The 22,219-nt window shown below is 34.1% G+C and overlaps 1 long non-coding RNA gene across 1 annotated transcript in view; it reads right to left on the bottom strand.

Moving 5' to 3' along the window:
• Positions 1 to 20,007, bottom strand: part of LOC129232563 (uncharacterized) — a 255,555-nt gene extending 235,548 nt beyond the window's left edge. The window contains exon 1 of the long non-coding RNA XR_008581365.1: positions 19,837 to 20,007. This is a non-coding gene — a long non-coding RNA (uncharacterized LOC129232563). The remainder of the gene's footprint in view (positions 1 to 19,836) is intronic.
• Positions 20,008 to 22,219: the final 2,212 nt, after the last annotated feature.

The raw sequence follows: 22,219 nt of genomic DNA, 5'->3' as shown, positions 1-22,219 counted from the left end.
TCTTCACATTCACAAAAAGAGTGGAAAACATTAATTGTTAAGTTTTCCTTGCAGTAGTATGAAGTTACCTGCTTGTGGCATTCACCCCACATATATTTCAGACCAGAAGTTTCTCAGCAAAGTCGCAGTGAAATTCGAGTCGGCGCAGCGATCGGGGTCAGTAACGCGTAAACTGAGTTCTCCAGACAACCATAGCTACATCTGTCAGCTATGTTTAATACATATGATTGAATGCGAAAGAACATGCTTGATTTTGTTATATTACTACATGAGCTCTAATTTCTAATCATTTGAATACCCCTTCTAAAATATTTTGCAAATTTCTTGCACAGAAAAGAATGAAAGCGCGTACGTGCGTATTATATATATTTTTATACTAGTCTAAGCATAGATACTGTATGCTTATGTATTTCCCTCATGGTTTCCTATATCATTCCTAGTTGAAGGTTTTTTTGTAAATAAGTATCGGATTAAAAACAAAAAAGAAAAAAAGGAATATAAATGAATAATGAGGCAATTTTTGGTATTCAAATGCATATTACGCAGGAGTAGCGTGGAATTTGTAAATTGCAATAACAACAAATTGTAAAATTTTTATTTCCAAAAATATAATTCTCAAACATGGACAAATATATTCACGAATAAAAACTTGGGTTTTGAATCGGAAAAAAGCTAAAGAGTAATCTCGAATGCATAAGAAGCCTAAATCATAAGTCGACCTCAATAATTAAAAAAACTGAGATCATTTCAAGTTTTAAAATCTACTTAAATGTTTTCACAAAATAAAAGAAAGAGAAATGCGGAAGGGAGGGAAGGAAGAGGCAAAGAGCGTTAATGTGGTGGAACAAAAACTAACAAATGTTAATGAAGTGTGTTTAGAAGGAAAACGGGTACTCACGATACGTGAAATCAAGATGTTCTAGTGGAATTCACTAAAATCCGATCCATTAAATCTAAAATACAAAAGAAAAGAGAGAAAGCAAAGAAAATGAAACCATCTAAACAACGAAAGAAATTCGGAAAATGGTGCTGAAGTATGTGAGAAAGCCACAGAGATTCAACTCATAAAAGAAAGAAAAATCCCGTGGATAATCTCGAGATACAGATGAAATTCGAAAATAGATTGTGAAACTCAAAAGGAACTTAAAGTATAATCTTGAAATGTATAATCTTGAAGGACAAAAGAAAGTCTGAATTTCAAATCATAAATTTATCTTAAGCTACAAATATTACTGGGGTGCTACAAGGGTAATAACGGGTTGAACAGTTTCTAGAACCATTGGTTTTAAGCTATACTGTAAAAGCCTTGTATGTTAATATTTAGATATGAAAGGACTGTTGTGAACCAACAACCTCCCCCCCCCCGTTACCCCCCCACCCTTCATCCACGCTCAGAAAAAAGAAATGTCTGCTTGCACCACGGAAATACTGATTATGTAGTGCAAGAAAAAATTCAAGAGTGATGATCACAAAACTATTATAAGCCGCTGGCATTGTTTACACTTTCATGTCTGCACTTCAGAAGGATTTTCTTCACGCTTCAAATGCATATATGCTTCGATCCGAGTTTCCGTCCCTAACACAATTTATTCTCGAGAAGAGTATATACACATTACATTTTCTTCTGACTGAATTGCATGTTTTGCTTGAAAAAATTACTTATTGAAGAAAATTATATGCAATAGATTTCGATAGAGGATAGTATTTGAAAGTTCAATATTTCCAGAGACAGTGAATAAAATGTTAAGGCACACTCACAGGGGTGATTAAAGTGAAAAACAACGTAAATAAAGCACAAATATAGGAGAAGATAGAGCATATAGCTATTTCAGGGCTACGATGGAGCCTCTTCATCAGTGCAGAAAGCTCACCAACACAACCAAAAGTTGCGAGAGAACTGATATGATAATTTTTCATATACACTCACAGGGGGCTTGTACTTAAAACTATGCAAACGTGAGGAGAAGAGGATGGAATACAAGTATGCTAACACAAATCATCATATAATCTATAGTTTAAACCGATTAGAAAAGTGTTATGCTGATTTCATCGCTAATACGACGGTAGGAGAAAAGGTTTAAAGAAATGCTATGCGGGGCTGCGGAATCAGAAGGAAAATGACCGACTCCGAGATTTTGGAAACGTCCGACTCCAACTTCGGCTTATTTATTTTCTATTTATTTAGTTTTTTTTTTTTTTTTTTTTTTTTTTCAATTTTCCCACCGTAAGGGATGGGAGGAAACCTCTAAACAGATATTAAATATTAATTCATTTTTTATAAAATTTTCGCGTTGTATTTTATTGTGAACCTAAGATGCATGCAATGTTAGAAATTCAATTTGAAAATCAAACTTTCCAATAGTTGCGATTTCAAAAGTGAGATTTCTCAAAAATCTTTTTTTTTTCTTGTAATTTTAAAAAGGGTTAATTTCCTCTCCTTTAATGGTTAACAAATAGGTGTTGATCAAATCGTGTGCTTTCAATTTTTGAAAGCTGTATCTTGAGAGAACAGAAGCTTGTTTTGTTTAGTCAAAAAGTTTTCTTGAAAGGAGGGCGATCCGCCCCGGGTGACACCCATCTGGTGGGTATAACAAGGGGACGGCGTAGGTAGCTATTACAGAAAGTTCGATAAACATTCAAGCCAGCTGATTGTAAATGACAGAAATTTTCTGATTAGTAGACCTTTATACACATGTAATTGTACCAATTGGTTGTCATTTTTTTTTAATGCAAGGAGAGTTAATGCAAATAAAAAAAAAGAAGCCCGAAGTGGGAGTCGGCCTGTTTCCTAGTGACTCCGCATTCGACTCCTTTGCCCAAAATCAGTCCGACTTCGACTCCACAGCCCGGGTGCTATGCCAATATAAATTTCTATGGGTAATCATGCAAAATGGCGTGGATGTATCCATTGTATATAATGTCATAGCGTTGTCAACAATTAATAGTCTTCTTAGTAAATAAACATTTTATGAGAGTTAAATATTTTTGCAATAATCAATGATTTATGCAGAATGTTTGAGACAACAATTTCTTTTTAAGCGCAATCCACGAGACATTTTGCCATTAAACTTTTGAGCGCTACAGGAGAATATGTCGATGCATTTGTTATTTGTTCAATTTTCAAGATCTAAATACATACATAATAACTCAAATTATGTTGTTTTAACACATTACTAATGGTGAATAAGTGATATGGTGAATAAACAATATAAGGTAAACACACCAGTAGTGGCCATTTAAAGTTTTGTATTTGAAAAAAAAAATAGGATTCCAAGTCGCCCAATGGATTCAAAATTGCACCAAACGTGCAGGAGGTATTACTAAAGATATATTCTTTGGTATTACCTCCTGTGCGTTTGAATTCATTGTTTGAATCCTTAAAACCTGCCGAAATTTTAAGAAAACTGGAGTGCCCACCTAGGAGGGGGGTGGTCATGGGCTGTTTTGAAATGTGTTTTTTACTTTTGGAGGTGGGCTTATCGACATTTAGGGGGTGCGCCCTTGCGCTTGGGGGGGAGTGAAAAGAAAGAAAAGAACCAAAAGTGCCCAGAAGAAAAGCACCCAACATAAAGGCTTGGTGAGAAATCGAAGGTACCAATTTCTCACCGCCGATTTTACTGACACTATGTAGCAGGAAATCAATCTGCAAAGCGTGTGAAATATGTGTTCCATTACTCACTAAAACTCGCTAACTTTTGCGGTATTTCTAAAAATTTCAACAGATTTTAAGACTTCATATTTCGAAAATGGGGACACGAAGGCAATAATTTATGCAATTAAAAATGTCTCAACAAGCCCTTTCGATTGTTACCTGCTTTAATTCATTTTTATTATTACACTGTTACTAGAGGACCCGACTGACGTTGTTCTCTTCAAACTTTGTAAATTGAAAAGTTAAAAAATGTCAATGAAATATGAAGTGTTTGAATCGTTCTGTTGAAAAAAATAAGTAAAAAAAAATGTTTTAAGCTGCTATGGTGTCAGAATGCGTATATTTATTACAACTTGATTTATCTAATGCCCACTAAGCAGTTGTTTTATAAACTATTTTTTCTCCCGTACTTAATGGTTTGCTCCTTCAGTCATACTCAAAGGATAAAAAGTGTCCTCAGAAGTGTAAAAATCTAACTACCCAACTAAAAAAACGGGAAATCCAGCTGCAACATCCCCCATATGAAAAAGAATAAAACAACCGAAAGGATATCTTTTAGAAAAATGATAAAGGTAAAAGCAGAATAGTTCTCTGAATAAGCAAAAATCACTCATCCCTCCCTCGCTCAGGATGTGAAATAAACATTCTTCAACTAAAATGACTAAAAACGCTTTAAAAACGAAAAACAAATATTTGCAATTTGAAATATTTCGCCAAATAAACAAAATACAATAAATTACATAAACAGTAGCTTTTAAATGTAAACAAATGATCACGCAACTCTATTGTTTATAGTCAAAGTCGCCAAGCCACCACGTTACTGTAATTCAGCCGATCAGTGAGCGAAGTCAACTCCGACCGATTAGCGGTCCGATCTTTTGAACGAAAGCTTTTTAAACTTCATATATTGCCTAGTTTGTTCTTTCCACCAAAGATAAAGATCTTCCACTGCACTGATCTTTTGTGTACAGAACTATCCTGTTGTAATGTATCTGGACGAAAATAAAATTTGTTTCGTCTTTAAATTCCGTCATCTTTTCCTTTAATAATGTACTGATTAGTTAGATAATCCTTAAAGTATTCTCGACTAGGTGCCCAAACTCAGTTGGATTTCAGCCGAGAAACAAATGTTGCTAGGTACGGTACTTTCTGGTCATTTGGTTAGGAAAACCTAAAGCACCGATCCGGTCACATGGTTCAACTACGATGACAGAACACACGTTTTGCGTGAACCTGCCAGTACTTTACTTTAAAATACATCACGGGATTTAAAACCGTTGCCTTCAAGAAATGAAGGCTTCACTCTCTCTCTCCACGTTTATCTGTTCTCAATTGACATATCACAGTAGGAAATTTCATTACAAAAAGCAGAGCTGGCTTTCTTGTTGTCCTTTGGCAACGGGTTAAATATTTATTTCAGTTCTCGCTTAACAATAGGTTAAAAGAAAATTTTATCATTTGGGAGATATAACCATACAATGTTTAAATTAATTATTTAATTAAGAAAAAGTTTCCAATTCGATCCATCGCGCTTCAAAACCATGCTTGCCACAACTTAATTACACACAAAAAAATTTGATCAAAATCGGTCCAGCAGTTTAAAAGCCTTATGGTGACAAACGTCCGCACAGAAGATTTTTATATATTACGGTTAGCTCTTTTGACTGCTACTTATTTAAATTTTTTATTGTACGGTTTCCTGGCTACAGTTATTAGTAGCCAAAAGGTTAAATGTAATTTCCCAGCACAAACGGCAAAAACGCTGTTCCTATAGCAGCCAGCCGGTGGGCTGTGGATCACCGATGAGATGGATGTATATTCGAAACAGCGAAAAGCATAGGTGCATCCGAAAGTTTTCTGAAAAAAGCGCCTAAGATGCTCGAACTTTTCAACAATAATTGTTCCTTCAACTCTTTTTAAAACGAGCTGATGTGTGCCTCACATGACTTTCTTTTATTCCAATTTAATGTCATTTTACCAGTATTGGCAATTTTAATGTGATTCAATAATTTATTTTTTAAATATCACCAACAGTGGTCAAATTAAAACCAGATTTTTAAAAAAATCGCCAAATTTGTCACCAACTTGGCGACAAAAAACTGGCGATATATCGCCAAGTGTCCGCCAAATTGTAACACACTTGAGTTTACATCGAAATTAACAATGATTTCCCCCCGAAAAGGGGCAAAAGACCCCCTTTAGAAACACCACAATGCGACCAAAAGAGGAGGTGCACAACTAGACTCCACTAGGAGTCTACTTACCAAATTTCAACTTTCTAGGATATACCGTTCTTGAGTTATGCGACATATATACGCACATCCGCACATACATACCTACATACAGACGTCACGAGAAAACTCGTTGTAACTAACTCCAGAATCGTCAAAATGGATATTTCGCGTGTCTATACGTTCTTAGGCACTTATCCATGTGTGGTCGAGTCGAAAAAAAAAAAAAAAACTCAATATTCATTCGGGGGTGAGCAAATTAGAAATTAAGGTCAATTTTTGAGTGAAATGTTTTTCGCGAATACAATACTTCCTTCTTTGTAAAAGGAAGTAAAAATGTTTTACTTAAATTGCATGTAGAGATGTAAGAAAGGAGAGCAAGAACCACAAGGCGGTACCATGGAGTAGGTCATGAATGCTACCAAAGATAGCCTAAAAGTGCGTTTCGCAGATTTCAATTTCCAGAAATCAACAGCAGAAAATCCCAAGTCACCTATTTGTCTTCGTATATTAATTACACTTATGATCTCCCCCCTTTCCGATTTTGAGCTCATATTTCACTAATAGTCCCCCCCCCCCTAAAAAAAACGGAATCTGAATTCATCCTAGTTGAAAGCGAATGGTGTGCAGCGTATTAGCGAGCGCAATGTTAGTACGCGGTACTTACGTACGTCACGCTGGTTGCATGTCTCATACGAATAGAAATACTTTTTCGCGTTTACCAAGTCCAGTGATCTGCGGATTATCAACTATGTGGTTTCTGCAATAGACCGCATTCTGTGCTTGTAACTTTCTCTAAGCAGTGCACATTCGTGCGAGAATGGATTTCGAATAACTACCAAAAGTGGGGAACTAATAATCCGCACGCCATAAGTTCAGGGTCGCGCGACCGAGATATGTATATGTGTAGCAATCGTGCATGACGCTAGGTCATACTTGCTTCAAGTCTTTTGGAAAGAAAATCGTTAAGGGAAAGTTTGACCAAAATTATGTCCAATTTCGTTAAAAAGTCAAGTGGGTGAAATATTTTTCAATTCAATTTAGATGATACGTTTGTCTTTATAGTTGATAAAAGTTTTAATGCAGAAGAACCGCACTTGCGAGAGGAAATGTGTGGCTCGTTTGTAATGTTCCCGATTTTTTACGAAAAGGTCGTATTAAACTTATTTCATATTCATTAAACTTATTTCATAATAGTAAACTTATTTCATACCACAGTTTTGTTTTACATTCAATTATACCAATGATCTTTCTTCACTGAAGTGCACATAGCATTTACAATATCGTGAAATTAAGTTTCAAATACACTACGCTTTAATTTCTTAATCTCAAAAATTAGCTGCACTTTATTTAAGTGTTAAGAAGAGAAATCAAAACTAAACCTGTAACTCATGCTCATCTTCATTGCTACAGTTTTCATGTACCCATTCCTTAAAGCTGAGAGTTTGTGTCCAACTTTCAAATGATTTTGACTTGGAGTACGAGTTATATTTAAAGAAACTTTTCTTCACAGGCTTCATCACTTTCCGCTTTGTTTTCTTCTGACCATTGAGTTAGCTTTAATTCTCAACTTAATTTTTATTTTTTGCTCTCAGATTTTTGATCGGAAGGCTTAAATATTTTTCGCCTTAAGTTTTTGATTCTGTTGTTTTCCGTCTTTCTTTGCATTTATTATTTATTAATATTACTATTTTATTTATTCTTGTTCTTAAAATTTCACTTTAGATCTAAGAGATGAAGAATTGAAAGCTTACTCGCCACTTGTCGAGTTCATTCACAATTCTGAGTATTTTTCACGATATTCGTTTTTACCCGAAAACCACATTTAATAGAAAAGAAGGCTCATAGCATATATAAAACATGATGCAAAATATATTTTATATAAAACCTTAGGTGATTTATAAAACAAAAGACCAAAGAGGTATATATACTATCTAATTTTAAACTCATCTAAAATATATCTTCAAGAAATTAAAAATTACAAAAGTAAAACCGTGGCTTCTTAAAATCTTTTTTACTCCATTTTTTTCTAATTTACATTTTAAAAAAAGTGTTGGATTCATAAAAAAATTTGAATTTCGAAAGATTTACGTTTTGAAATGTGTTGAATGCATTTTGACCATTTTTAGAAATTTTTCAAAATGCCCGACAATAGTTTTTATGGCCGCTCTAGCGCAACTGCGTGTAATCGTACGAAGTTTAATGCACATTTGTATCCCCATGACATTTAGGGTCTACTAGTTTTTTGGCTCCAATAACCCTCCGCGGAGGACGTGGGGGGGGGGGGGGGCAATCGAATGTTTTCTTCGGCATATGTGAATTATCGCAGAAAATAACGAACGCAATCAATTAATTATCAGTCAATATGTTTATCTCGAAGAATATATAGATAGGGTAAGTGCTCCAGTAGTCTACCAGTCTCTAGTAGTAGGCCACGAGAACATAAAACTGCTTATAAATAGAATATGTAGAGCTCAAAATTGGATATGATAAATTCCCACATTCCTTTACCCATCCCCAATTATCATCCAATAACAATAAAGTTGTAAGCACTTTTAATTAAGTAGTAATGAGTCCCTTTACTTTAAATGATGTGCCCGTCATCCTAGTTTGCGATTCTGCTTATTTTTTTATTTTATTTATTTATTTATTTTGTTAAGAAGACATGTCATCTTTAAATTTTAAGTACCCTTCTTTTTTTCGTTCTACTGCAAATTTGCTTATATTTTTGTTTTAATGGATTGTATAACATAACGTTTCAATAAAAAATAAACTCCTTCTTAGATAATTATTTTTATAGGGGTGGCCGACCCTGGGTGCTGAATTCTTATTCAATTCCAATAGTCGGCCATGGCAGATCGACCACTGGTTCTATACTGTTTGGTCGTTCTACCCAAAAGTCGACTACGTACTTAATATGGATTTTCTAATGTTCGTCAAAAAGCAATTAAAATAAAGTATTGGCACAGCGCAAATTTAGCTGTTTTGGGTAAAAATTCCATTTCTAACGTTATTTCTTCAAAAGAAAATTTCAATTTTGTGCCTTAACTTTTTTTGCCAAAAAGAGTCGTTTCATCATTTTACTGCTTCTAATGTTGATTTTAGTTTAGAATTCTCAAAAACAAGGTTGAAAACAGGTTGTAAATTCAGTCCGTCGTTGCGTTTGAAATACAAGTCCTAATACTTAACTTTCCATTACCAAATGGTAATTTATCGCATTTTTTAATCAAATAATGATACGTTGATGAAATTGATGAAGCAAATGATCTGATTGCAATTAGCATTTAATCCACAGTAAATAAACATTCCCGTTGTAAGGAATTAAGATGTAATACTTCTATAGTTACATTGAACTAAATTATTTCAATGAGCGTTAAACCTTCTATTGCTCAGTTTGCTAAACTATTTGTTTTACTAAAGGGGTTCAAGAAACCTGTATTCTATTTGGACTAATTATTCCTAATGTTGTTACTACTTTTTGATACTGCTTCTAATCAAATATTTAATTCATTGGGTTTTCTTCACAAGGAAATCAAAATTTACTTCTTGTTTAAAATGTTGCTGAATTTGTTTTAAAATAACACGGTTTAAAAGTTGCATTACGTTGTTACCCATTCCATTTTAGTTTATTCATTGTTTACCAGTGTTCTTGCTTAAAGTTGTAAGATTATGTTCACGACATTCTCCATTTCTCAATTTCAATTTTCTCAGATACAGGACCGTCATTTGAGCAATCAGGGGGAGGGAAGGCAATTGACCCTCTGTATTTTCGAAACATAACTTAAGTATGCATTAGTATGCATTTTTGCTTGTATTTTGGTTCTAATTCCCTGTAAAATGCTTTGAATTTATACCCTTTGCCCCCTCCCCCTTCCACCACGCAGTAAAACTTTAAAAATACGGACCTAAACAACTGCAGTTCGTTCACAACAAAGAGTACCTTTTTTATGATAAATTTTGTTTTAGCTGTGTCAACGATTGCCGATCTTTTAAGTGCTTTTCGATCGGATTTGTTTTGAGGGGAAATTGTTTCCAAAAGTGCAATTTTAATTTTATGTTCCATATGTCGAAGCTTCGTTCTAATGAACATGCACCAGTCAAGTGTCAATCATATCGATCATCAATTCACTCTTGTCTACCAACTCTTTTATTCAGTCCTTATCTTAGCATACACAGTTAATACAGAAACTTTTTGCTCCAGGATGTGGGAGAATACACGTTCTCATGTTTTCAAAATTCCTTTCCCAAAAAACCGTGGTCGTTTCCATTCTTTAATTTCTATTTTTGCAGTATATGATACTACTTTAGTAAGTGATGTAGAAGACAAATAATAAAAAATTTATTGCATGTGAAGCATATCCAAACTGGTTGCAAATTGAAAAATAACATAAGCATAAATATTACGAAGACATAAAGAATGCACAAGTCTTTCGTAATTATTGGAATAACTGTTTTCGTAAGTACAATGCTGTGCTCTAAGTTTCGCATTACATTTTGTTTAAATGTATTCACCCATACCCCATAAGAGTAATGAAAATGAAGCGGCCGCCTACTGGGCTCATGCATGGCCGAGCACTGGATTTCTATGGCCGACTGCTGGAGCTTTTTCTCGCATTAACAATAGGTTAGTTTTTTGCATAAAAATGTTTTTATTTCTGAAACAATTTAGTGAATCATTATCAGAAAGGTCTAGCCTAAAGTCTTACTATGTTTTTGTTGCAGTGTTGATTGCTGAAATTCATAGGTTAACAAAAAAAGCAGCAATCGCTCCCTTGAACGGCCGATTACCGGAGCTCTTACCCTACCGATTGGATTTTGGTACCAATATCTTAAAGGAGAGTAAAGCAATAGAAAGTTTTTTCTCATTACTTGTGACTGAAACTTCTCAAGAAGTAAAGCAAGGATTCAGGCAACAATTGGTCTATAGGTAGAACTTAGAAGGTACTTTTCTTCGCACGCACCCCACCTCTTAGCCGTAGGCCTCAGGTTCCACCGCCCGGGGGGTCCGCGTAGCGGGCCCCCCGCACGGCTGAGTGCGGTGGTCGATAGTCGTATCATGCTACGGACGCGCTTGGTACTTATTGCGCCGGGGAAGGTCCCCGTGCTGGGCGTCAGCCCAGCTGGGAGTTTACCCCTTAATGTGTGGGTCTTGCTCACCGTGAGATACGGTATATCTCCCCGTACCTCGTTAGTGTGCCATGACCCCCTAACTTAGAAGGTACTAGGAGCTAATTCGATTTTGGCGCCTACAGTTCAAAGGAATGGATGCGATCGAACGTTCTTTCTTGTTCACAGCGACTGCTGTATCTCAGGAAGTAATGCTATGATTTAGATGAAATTTGCAATAAAAATGAACCCACACAGAAACTGGCGCTGATTCAATTTTGGCACCAATTGCTTCAATGCTTTTATCATCATTTGCTAGAGTTATAATCAGCTTAATTAGATGAACAAAATTAAAGATAACTTGCATTGAAATGTTTAACTTGCGATCGCCCCAAAAACGATTAAAATTTGAGGATCGGACAAAATATCGAAAAATCCGTAACTGCCAAAGATTCTGTCAAGACCGGATTGAACTTTTTAGGACTTAAATTACCAGATACATTAATGAGAAATCGAATAAGAACTATTTTGGAATTTTGGTGGTAGAAACAAACTCAAACATTTAAAATATTAGTGCCAATCAGAATAATTATTTTCTTTGCGTATGACGAAATTAGTTTGGAACTAACTATCAAAGGGCACGATCTCGAGGGTCCTGGATCTGGACGAAATTTTGGATTTAGATTAATTCCCACTAGATATAAGCCCAGGTAAAGCGGTTTGACTGCATAGGCCCCAGTTCGGCCGTAATGGGGGTTCAAAGTTTCTTGTTTGGCTTTAGAAAAGCAATGGTTTTTCCTTTGAAATTAACTTTTATTTTTAAATTTTTCTTGACATTGCATTGCAGTATCGCCCAACTGAATGCATTCACAGTATAGAGCAAATTTCACCACCCCTACGTTCTACTAACAAGAAACGCGACAGATATAAGGGGAGCAAATATTGTGCAAAAGTTTCGAATTCCAAAGAAAACGCTATTACAGTTCCGTAGCCAAAAACAAGCGAATTTAAAACCTCCTTGCAGCCGAACTAGAGCCTATTCACTCAAACTATATTACCAGGGATCATATCTAGTACGAATTGACCTAAATACAGAAGTTTATCCAGATTCACCACCCGCAATTTTTTGCCGTCTGAACCACGCTGCTTTGCAGGTCTCCTGAATTGCTATGGCGTTTTCATTGGAATTTGAAACTTTGGGAGAATATCAACCGTCTCAATACATTCGGTGTCTCTTGTCAATACAACAAAGGGGGAGGGGGAGATTTATTCTATGGTTGTAAATGCATTTAATAGGCTCTTGCTACAATGCAAATGCAAGAAAAACGTAAAACATATTTAATTTCAAAGGAAAAACCATTGCTTTTCCTGGACTCAAATAACAACTTTGGACCTCCGTTGCAGCCGAACTAGGGCCTATGCAGTTCATATCCAGTGCAAACTGACCTAAATCCAGAATTTCATCCAGAACTGTGACCCTCAAGGTCCTGCCGTTTGGTGTAAGTTTCAAACTAGTTCGAGTTATGTAGAACTCGGGTTATCTCCTTTTTCAGTAAATTTTAAAGAAAATACCTCTTACACGCGATTTAATTGCTAGCAGATCATATGAATGTAGAAATTTCAATGATTCAAAGTTTTTATTTGTTTCCATCTAGTATTTATTAACAAACAAAATGCTCGTAAAAGCAAGGTTTTTCAAAATTATGTTCAGTTTTTGCTCTTGGTTCCGTTTTTGCGAATAGTGAAACTTAGTTGCAGCGAATATACGCAAATTCCAAGAATTCATAAGAAAGATATAAAAGAAAGTTTCATAGTGGCTATACATTATACTAGTGTGGGACTAGATTTCAAAGCCTTGTTATTTCTATAACACATTTTAAAAAGCATGCTCACTAAAAACTCATTATGAACATGTCAATTTTCAAAAATGCTTGTTTCAACGATTTTTCAAGCCATTAAATTATTTCTAAAAGCATAATAGACTCGGTAGTTAAAATGTTAAATAGCACAGACATTTATTCATATTTCATCAGTGAAACAAGTCTTACCCTTTAAAAATGCCTGCAGTTTAAAAGACAACAGCATGAAGTACTACAGTTGTATCTTAAGAATGCATTGTTATGACACTTCACAATATTTCTTTCATTTAACACTGGAATACGTGAACAAATTAATCAATCATTCACTTTACGTCAAATAAAACGAGTTTTTTTTTTTTTTTTAGTTGCTTGTGTAATGCTTCTCGATAAGAAAAAATATATTACTTCAAGCTTTTGAAACATAATAAGGTTTCAAACACAGTACTTAAAGTGCAGTACTACTATATTAGCAGCATCTGAATTTCCTAATTACATTTTCATACTTTAGATGTAGACACTAAATTGACCTTTGCGGAAAAAATATTATTGCGCTTTATGGCTTTACGTTTAGTTATGAAATTCCTCCAAAGAAATATGGAATTTCCTAATAAATATTTTTATCAGCTCTCATTTATATGAATCGGATTTACTTCTTCAAATAAAAATTGTTATTCGGTTAAGGCATAAACGACATTGTGATGTTTTTGCATAGCTTCTTTAAAAATTTAACAATATTTTACGCATGTTTATTCAGATAGAATTAACAACAGCTGTAAAACGGAACTATAAATTTTGGAATCTTGGGGTCGTAATTTGCATTTCTTCCTTTTCTACAACCGCAAAGTATTACTAAGATTTACATACATACCCTGAATCTATCACGAAGCTTTTTTTAATTTCGTTATAATTTCAGTTTTCAAAATTTCATTACAAAAATCTTTATTTATACCTTTGAATAGTGATTCAATCAATGTTGCGTCGTGAAAACATTGCATATGTTATTAAGAATTTCAGTAACTTAATTTCTTTATTTACAAAATCATTAAGCATAATTTTAAAACAATAACACCGACGATTAAACTGCACGTCAATCGCTATGACTTCTAGTCAAGTGCTAAATCCCGCAAACATGCAAAACATATGAAAATCTTTGCTGTCTAAACTGAAGACACTAAATTCAAAGAGACTGGTCAGTATTTTCGGAAATGCGTTTACTGGTGTCGTTTCACTGACCCCTAAATATTCCATTCATATTATGTCTTCTGGTTAACATCTTGCCTTGCTTCGTTTATTTATATGAATTGATTGCAAAGCTTGACCACGGAGGGATGGCGGATGACCTTGAAACGCAAAAATCATTTGTAATAGGTTGTTTGGTTCATCTTACTAATCGGCGCTTTCTGGCCGATTCTACCGATTACCAATGAAACAAATTATGTATCCGCTTCAGAATCATACCCCATCTCTCCGTGGTAATGCTTTAATATAATTGTGTACTTTGTATACATTATGTCAAGCTACGATTTGACAAATTGCATTGCTTACCCTTACTTTTGAGGGTTTTTTTTTTTTTAATTTTTAAATGTGTTTAAGGGTCATTATTAATTTTGTTCAACTTTCGTCAAAAAAGACCTAACTCCTGAATTTTGAGCGTCCTTAAACTAGTTAGACAGCAAATATTGTCTGTTAAGATTCTGAAATCCTTGCGAGTACAAAAAAATGCTCAAATTAAATCGTGCAAATTGAAGTAACGCTGTAAAAGTGGCAAAAATATGAAATACAAATTGAAAATAAAGTAATTGACACGAAACGTATTACAGCATATTTAATGACGGTTTAAGTATTGGCGCAATACTAACGACTCGGTAGTTTCCACATAAATATCAGATGCTTTGGTAAGTACAAGCATATTTTGTAGAAAACTTTTTGTAAAAGCTGTTGTACATGAGATACCCAACTTTAAAGTTTATAGCTACGTTTTATACTGCTATCGGCAGGTAAAGGGCAGTAACAGCATATTTTTCTGTTTTAATTCTTGTCGTTTATTGTGCGTTGTACAAGTTTGCTTATTTGGCTTCTGCTGAAAACAAAAGCGTGAGAAAAACGTCTAATTCCAACATTTACATGTTGTTAATATAGAATCTAAAACGCGGTTCTTGAAATAGCTTGAAAACTCATTTCTGCAAATACTGTCCATTACCTGCTCACAAACGGCAGTAATGAATCTCATGCATTAGCAATATACAGGTAGTTCTCAATATAATGGAAACACCTGTTAATAAAAGTGCCATTTTTGACTGTACTTCGTAAGTAATATAGAATAAAACTAGATGTCTGGTCTTTTTTATAAGTAGCAATGTACATATTCTGGTAGTATATAGTGGTTCAATGGAAGTTCTGGAAGTCTTGAATTTTTTTCGAGCATGTGAAATGTCGAACTTCTTAAATTTTAAAAGAGACCAAATTGTTGGAGCATGTCTAGCAGGAAAAGCAAGTGTAACTGAAACATCTCAACTTCTTTGGTGTTTCTAGAGATACAGTATCTAAAGACATGACAGCATACACAGAGCGCGGTAAGACAAGCTCGGCAAAGCAAAATAGTGGACAGAAATAGAAACTCGAGGAAAGAAACCGACGGGTATTGAAGCGGATTGTAATGTCTAAAAAACGAACAATAGCAGCAAAAGTGGCCACAGTACTCAATAATGATCTGGGTTCACCAGTGTGAGTGATTACAGTCAGAAGGCACCTTTGTTAACAGAACATTTACGGCAGAGTACACTGTAAAAAATCTCGGAAAACTCTCTGAATATATAAAAAAGTTTTCCGTAATACACAGATTCGTACGCCCTCCGCAGTTTTCTTCTATAATCAAAAACGTTTCCCGTATAGCAAGAAAGTAAGAGTCGACGCATGCGCAGCTCACAATTTTATAGTCCAGCAGCAAATCTAAACTAAAACTTTCGAAAGCACGCAATGAAAACAAGTGCTGTGACTCATGTATGCGAAGTAACACTCATCAAGGGGATTAGTAGAAGTTTTGTTCCTCGCATGAATTCACTGAAGATAATTCTAAAGTCTTATATTTTCTTGCATATATATCGTCATAAGATTGAATTTGAAGCTATGTCACTTATTTTTAAGTACGAAGTGCAAATTCTCGACGCATGCTCGCGGAAGGAATACAAACTGAAATTGAAAACCAAATAACTACCGAGAGGACGCCATGTAAATTCATTGCGTCGCATAACTTGTGTAGATAATTTACTTTTTTCTTGGATACTTTTCTTCTTTCTACCAAATGGGTAATTTTTGTTGGCAGAATTTTATTCTGTCATAAAAATCACCTTTTTGGTGACCAAAGCCTGCAAAAGACCACCACCGACGAATAGGTAAGTAAGTCGCTTTGCAACTCTATTACTTTAAAGAGATTTAGTTCATATAAATCTCGTTAAAAAAAAACTATTTTCTTCAGTATTATTTTTTCGTTGTGAACTATTGCAATTTGAAAATATTTTACATTACATAGAACACATATTTAAAGTGCAAGTGTGTCTAGTTTTATTCTGTAAAATTTATGAATTGAAGATTATAAAAAAATTTAAATATGTGTTATTGTGTACTTTGTTTTTATGTGTCAATCTCAGTTAATATTTGGCTATGTATCAAGCATTATGAATTAAATGTTATAATATGCAAATTGTCAGGTTTGATAGTTCGTCTTTAAGGTTGCATGTTTTCATTCTCTTGTAAACAGTGTAGCTAGATTGTATGAAGTAAAAAAAAAAAAAACTATCTCTTGTAATTAGGAACATAGTGCTTCAGTATTATCTAAATGACGATAACTCTTTAAATATTTGCATTAGCGAAACGCTTTAAATTAGTTAAATGTGTATTAATTTATTTAACAAATAGATACATATATGTATTTAAAAGTGTCTTCATTTTTTTCGTTTTACGAGCCTCAATTTTACCAAAAGCAAAAAAAAAAAAAAAAAGAAAAGAAAAAAAAAAGACTTAATAAAATAATTTTGTATTTTTACACCATATTAAAGTATTTGACTTATAATTTATATGATACTTTGATTTATAATGTATGTGATACTTTGATTTATAATGTATATGATGTTGCTTTTTCAAGGGGGGGTGGGCGCTTCATAGCATTTTATGGGTGCACCATCACTTTTATGGTGGGGGAGGGGTTATTCTCGTATATATGAAATGGAATAATCATGTAATAGAGTTCAATGTTTTAATAAATAAAATATATAATGCATTTTGCGCACACTGTAAAAATAAAATCAGTAACCTATTTTGAATAAGTATTTATATTTGTGATGAACTGGAAAAGGGCAAGAACAGAAGAATCAACCCGAATGGTTCCAGCAGGGGGACTCGGTGTCATATTTAAATTCATCAATTTCTCTGTTGGTACTTTTCGGTACACTTTGTTCGTCAGAGAAATTGACTTGAGGTGAAGGAATTCCGGAACGCGAAGGGTAGGTAAGTCCTGTCAAATTTTATCCGAAGATAAAAGCTATCAAGTTTGATACAAGATATGTTTTTAAGTTCTGCATTAAAAATACAATATGTTGATAGTTTTGTCTTGAAAATATTGAGAGAAAAACTGAAGTTTAAGATTGTTTAACAAACAATCCCCACTTTTCAGAAGGTACCCCCACTCCAATTCCCCGACGATTTTGTGATTAGGAATGAAACTACTAGATTATTTCATAATTTTTCAAAAATTTATAACTGTGCATATGTTATGCTGTTAACCATGCTATTTGTCATTAGAAATTCCAAAAAAAAAAAAAAAAATCCACGAATAATTCTAAAATTGCTTGTATTATTGCTCTTAGATATGAAAGAATTGAAACTGATATGGTATGCAATACTATAATAAAGAATTATGTTTTAGAAAAAATCACGGAAAAAGGATTCCGAAATTCTCGGAAACGTTTTTGAAAATTGTTTGGAGAATTCCGAAATACTCGGAAACGTTTTCGAAACTTTCATGAACCACAGCTGCACAGAATACTCAGAAACATTTCTGGAAATTACGGAAAGAGGATTCCGAAATACTCAGAAACGTTTCTGAAAATTACAGAAAGAGGATTCCGAAATACTCAGACACGTTTCTGGACATTACAGAAAGAGGATTCCGAAATACTCAGACACGTTTCTGGACATTACAGAAAGAGGATTCCGAAATACTCAGAAACGTTTTTGAAACTTTCATGAACCACAGCTGCACGATATACTCAGAAACGTTTCCGGATTTTTTTTACAGTGTAGCGATTCCCAACACCACACTTGTCTCAGGGTTTCCATTATTTTGATAACTACCTGTATCTTTAAACCCTTGAATCTTCTGAGCGTTTTTCATAAGCTAAGGTTTTAGAATTTCACAAAATTTTACTCCGTTTTTTCCTTTTTTGCGAATAAAAAAGTTGTAAGTCTCTCAAAAAAAACAAAATAGCGATATGATATTCAATAACAAAATGATGATCATGAAATAAAGAATAAAAAGAGAAATTGTGAAAGAAGCATGATTCATTTAAATCTTTTTATATAAAAAAAAGAGAAAAAAGTTTTGACGATATATATGGGTCATTCTACAAAAAACGCACTTTTTTAGGTTCAGGGTGATTAGTTTCAAAAATATTTATTTTTAAACACTTTTTTATGAGATTTAGAAAACTATAACAAATTTTGAAAATGTTCAATACAAATTCATAATTTATATATTTTTCAAACGTTTTTTCTACTGAACGGAGGGATACTTGTATGTCTCCGTTACATGTCCCTGCCATGTACTTTTTCATTTATTTACTCGATAAAAAAAATATAACATATTTAATAGTGAAATTTGAATCACTTGATGTTTTTTTAATAGTTCAAAAGAATTACGTTATAAAATAAAAAAATATCTAGCATTCAAAATCTTTTGAATCACTGTCAGTCTTTCTTGTATCCTCCGTTCAGGATCTAATAAGGTGTTAGAATTTCCAATAGACGGCAGTACTGGCAGCTCATTATAAAGGTTTAGAATCACAAGTAGCCCTTTTCAACTCTGGGTCTTTGTAGTGAAGTTAAACAACTTAGTGTGAAAGAGTTTCAGCACTATTCTCTTTGAAGTCAAACAGGTCCGTAACTTTGTGTATCCTCCATTATTGAGTTAAAAAGGAAAGAATTCTTTGTGAACAAAAACTTTTATAGATAAAATTGAATCACTTTTTTAGTAAATTCTAAATAACATGTTGCGTTTTAACCTTAAATCAACACATGGTGCATAACAAAACGTAAGACTTTGTATCCTCCGTATATGAATCCTCCGTTACAGTATAGACGTAATGGAGGATATGCAATGAAAAATGGAGCATAGAACTTTTTTAAAAAATCCATTTTAAGAAAGATGTAAATTTTAATCACTTCAAATTGTGTTCCTCATACAAGATGCAGGTTTATTTAAATGAAAAGTTTTAAAATAATATTTACTATCCGGTACCCTCCGTTCCAGGTCAAACAGTTTAACTACAATAAAAGTTAAAAAATAAACAATAAAGAATATGACTAACTATGTGAGAGTAAAAACGAGCCTAAAAGGACTAATATAAATTAAATTTAAAAAAAATGAAGGTTTTTTTTTAGATGAATTTGAACTTCAAAAACCTACGTTTTTTGTATAATGACCCATATAGCAGTACTTAGAAAATCTACAAGATAAGGGAAACGTTTTGTCTTTAAACAGTTTTTGATTCGATAAGTTCAGTTTATCGACTTATAGTTCCAGTATGTGCAATTAAATTTTTTTAAGAGTTCACTTTTTTTTTTTTTTTCAAATACAAGCAGTACAAATAGTTTAAGACTGACGCGTTTGCTCTGCTTCAATTTATATGAGAAAATAAAAAAGTATTTTAACTACACAACAAGCTCCTAAATTTATTATTTAACAAAAACAAATAAATAAATATTAAGAACATACCTCTCAAATTCTCGAAAGTTTACAGATCCTGTAGGAAAGCAAGCTATATATTTGCCTTAAGTCATTTTGCCACTTTCAAATATTTTTCAAGAGTTTATATTTTAGTGACACATGCCAACAAAAACAGACGCTCACGTTTGAGTTTTTGAAAACTGAAAACAACGCACACCACCGCACCGTCTCAACTCGAGCGCCTAACTGAACCCGAATCTTGAAGCAAGGTTTCCGTTGACCGAGAAAATGTGACGTCAGGGAGATCGTAATACGCGCGCGCTGAACAGGAGGCGCGGTCCGCGAAAAGTGGAGGCGGCGCGCAGCAACTGGTTGCAATCGAAGAGGGGGAAGAAGGGGTGCAGTGGCGCTTTTTTGCGCGGAGGTGTATTAGATAATGTTTTTGTTGTTTAAAAAATGATAGTGCAAAAAAAAATCTGGAGTATTAGCGTTGAGTGTCACTAGTTTTGATCTTAAATTTCCTTCGTCGGAATTCAGAAAGCATTCATATAGCTCAAATTGTTAATGGTTAAACAAAGGCTCTGAACAAAAATCGATTTTTTTTTTTTTTTCAGAATTAAATAACCTTAAATGAAATCCAATGTTGTTCTTTAACAATTCAAAAAGACAACTCAAAATTGCTCAAGTAAAACATAAAAAAAAAAAAAAAAAAACGGTTCGAAATGTCCCAGTAGCAAGTTATGATATAAAATAGAAAGTTTGCAAATTGAATTCTTCTCTCAAAATATGTTTTTTGTTGAGAAATTGATAATATTTTTTGAAGAATATAGAAATGAAAAACAAATTTTTACATGTGCCCCCTTTTCCCTAGTTTTGGAGCTGTGATTTTTTTTTTTTTTTAATTTAGATAATAATACTTCTGACGTGCGATGAATAATTTTAGACTTTTTTTTCCAAGGAAAATGTGTGTGTGGGTGTATACGTGACCGTTTTTTTTTTTTTTTTTTTTTTGTTTCTATTCTACCTCAAAACCTGTCGCATGAATTCGAACAGAATTCTTAACCCGTCTGTAATTTAGGGCTGATTGGTTTTCGTCGCTAATTCTAGCTAGAGGGTGGAACAGTTGAACATTTTTTTGGTATGAGTGACTACCATATCTCAAGAAATAATGAATGATGTTTTCGTTTAGTTTCATTTGTATACCAAATTTTTGTATAACTCTTGCATTACTTCTTGAGACATAGCATTCATATAAAACGGGAAAAAGTATTCTGTGCGCCATCCTTTTGGGGTGATTAAAGGCAAAAATAAATAAGCAACTCGCTCTTTAAGATGTACCTGTAGACCAAATTTTGTCTGAATCTTTGTATTACTTCTTGAGACATAACAATCACAAATAATGAAAGAGAAATAAAAAACAAAAAACATTCGATTGCTCCACCCCCTGGTGTTCTTGGCCCCGGCATCTGCCCCCCTACTGCTTCCAAACATTTTATTTGATTCCGTTCGTCATTTCTTGAGAAATGTCAAACACGCATACCGATGAAAACGTTCAGTTTCTCCTCTGTCTTGAACGACTTGACCCAAAAAACCACTCAGCACTAAATCTTAAGTGGGTACTTGTGGGTACCAAACTTCGTTAAAATTCTTACAACAGGATTGAAGGTAGAGTGGTCGCAAAAAATTGGTCAAGCACACACCATACACACATTATCCTTCAAGAAAGGTTCAAAAGAATTCAGCGCACGTCAAAACTGAACGCTGTCAGAAGGTTTTACAACTGGTAGATAGCGAGTCACAAGAAATAAGGGAACGTAAAAAAGGAAACATGAATTTCTTTCTATACTATTTATTTGCTGAAAAACAGGCGACAGTTACGAATAAAAACGGGAGAATTTTTTTAGAATTCGTCAAGAAACTCATTTAATCCAGTAACGGAGACATTCATTAAAAGCAGTTACAATTCATAATACACAGCATTTTTCGATAATAAATAGCATTTTTGTACATTTACATTTTTCGTACCAATTGAATGAGCCAATTTTGAACCGGAGACCTCCTAGATAGGCGACATTTTAGGCAGGCAACAGTTTGGACAGGAAATATTTCGGGCCGGCGACATTTTGGACCGGCGACATTTTGAACCGGCGACATTCTGGAGCAGCAACATTTCGGCCTGCTGACATTTTGGATCGGCGACATTATGGGTCTGCGACATTCTGTCCCGCGACATTTTGACCGCAAACCATCCAGTTTTTCGATTTTTGAATAGCATTCGGTTGCAATTGATTCAGATAATTGGAGTTCTACTGTATTCCATTCCGCTTCCAGTTCATTTAAACTCCCTCCGTGGTCAAGCTTAAATAGGACAGCGTTGTTTTGTGATCAGCTGCAATCGCTTCTTTACTCCAGCTGCAAGCTCCACTCTTCA

The sequence above is a fragment of the Uloborus diversus genome, chromosome 1 (genome assembly GCF_026930045.1).
Source record: "Uloborus diversus isolate 005 chromosome 1, Udiv.v.3.1, whole genome shotgun sequence".
Classification (NCBI taxonomy): Eukaryota; Metazoa; Arthropoda; class Arachnida; order Araneae; family Uloboridae; genus Uloborus; species Uloborus diversus.
The sequence above is the reverse complement of the archived record's forward strand: the minus strand, read 5'-3'. Positions and strand labels throughout refer to the sequence as shown.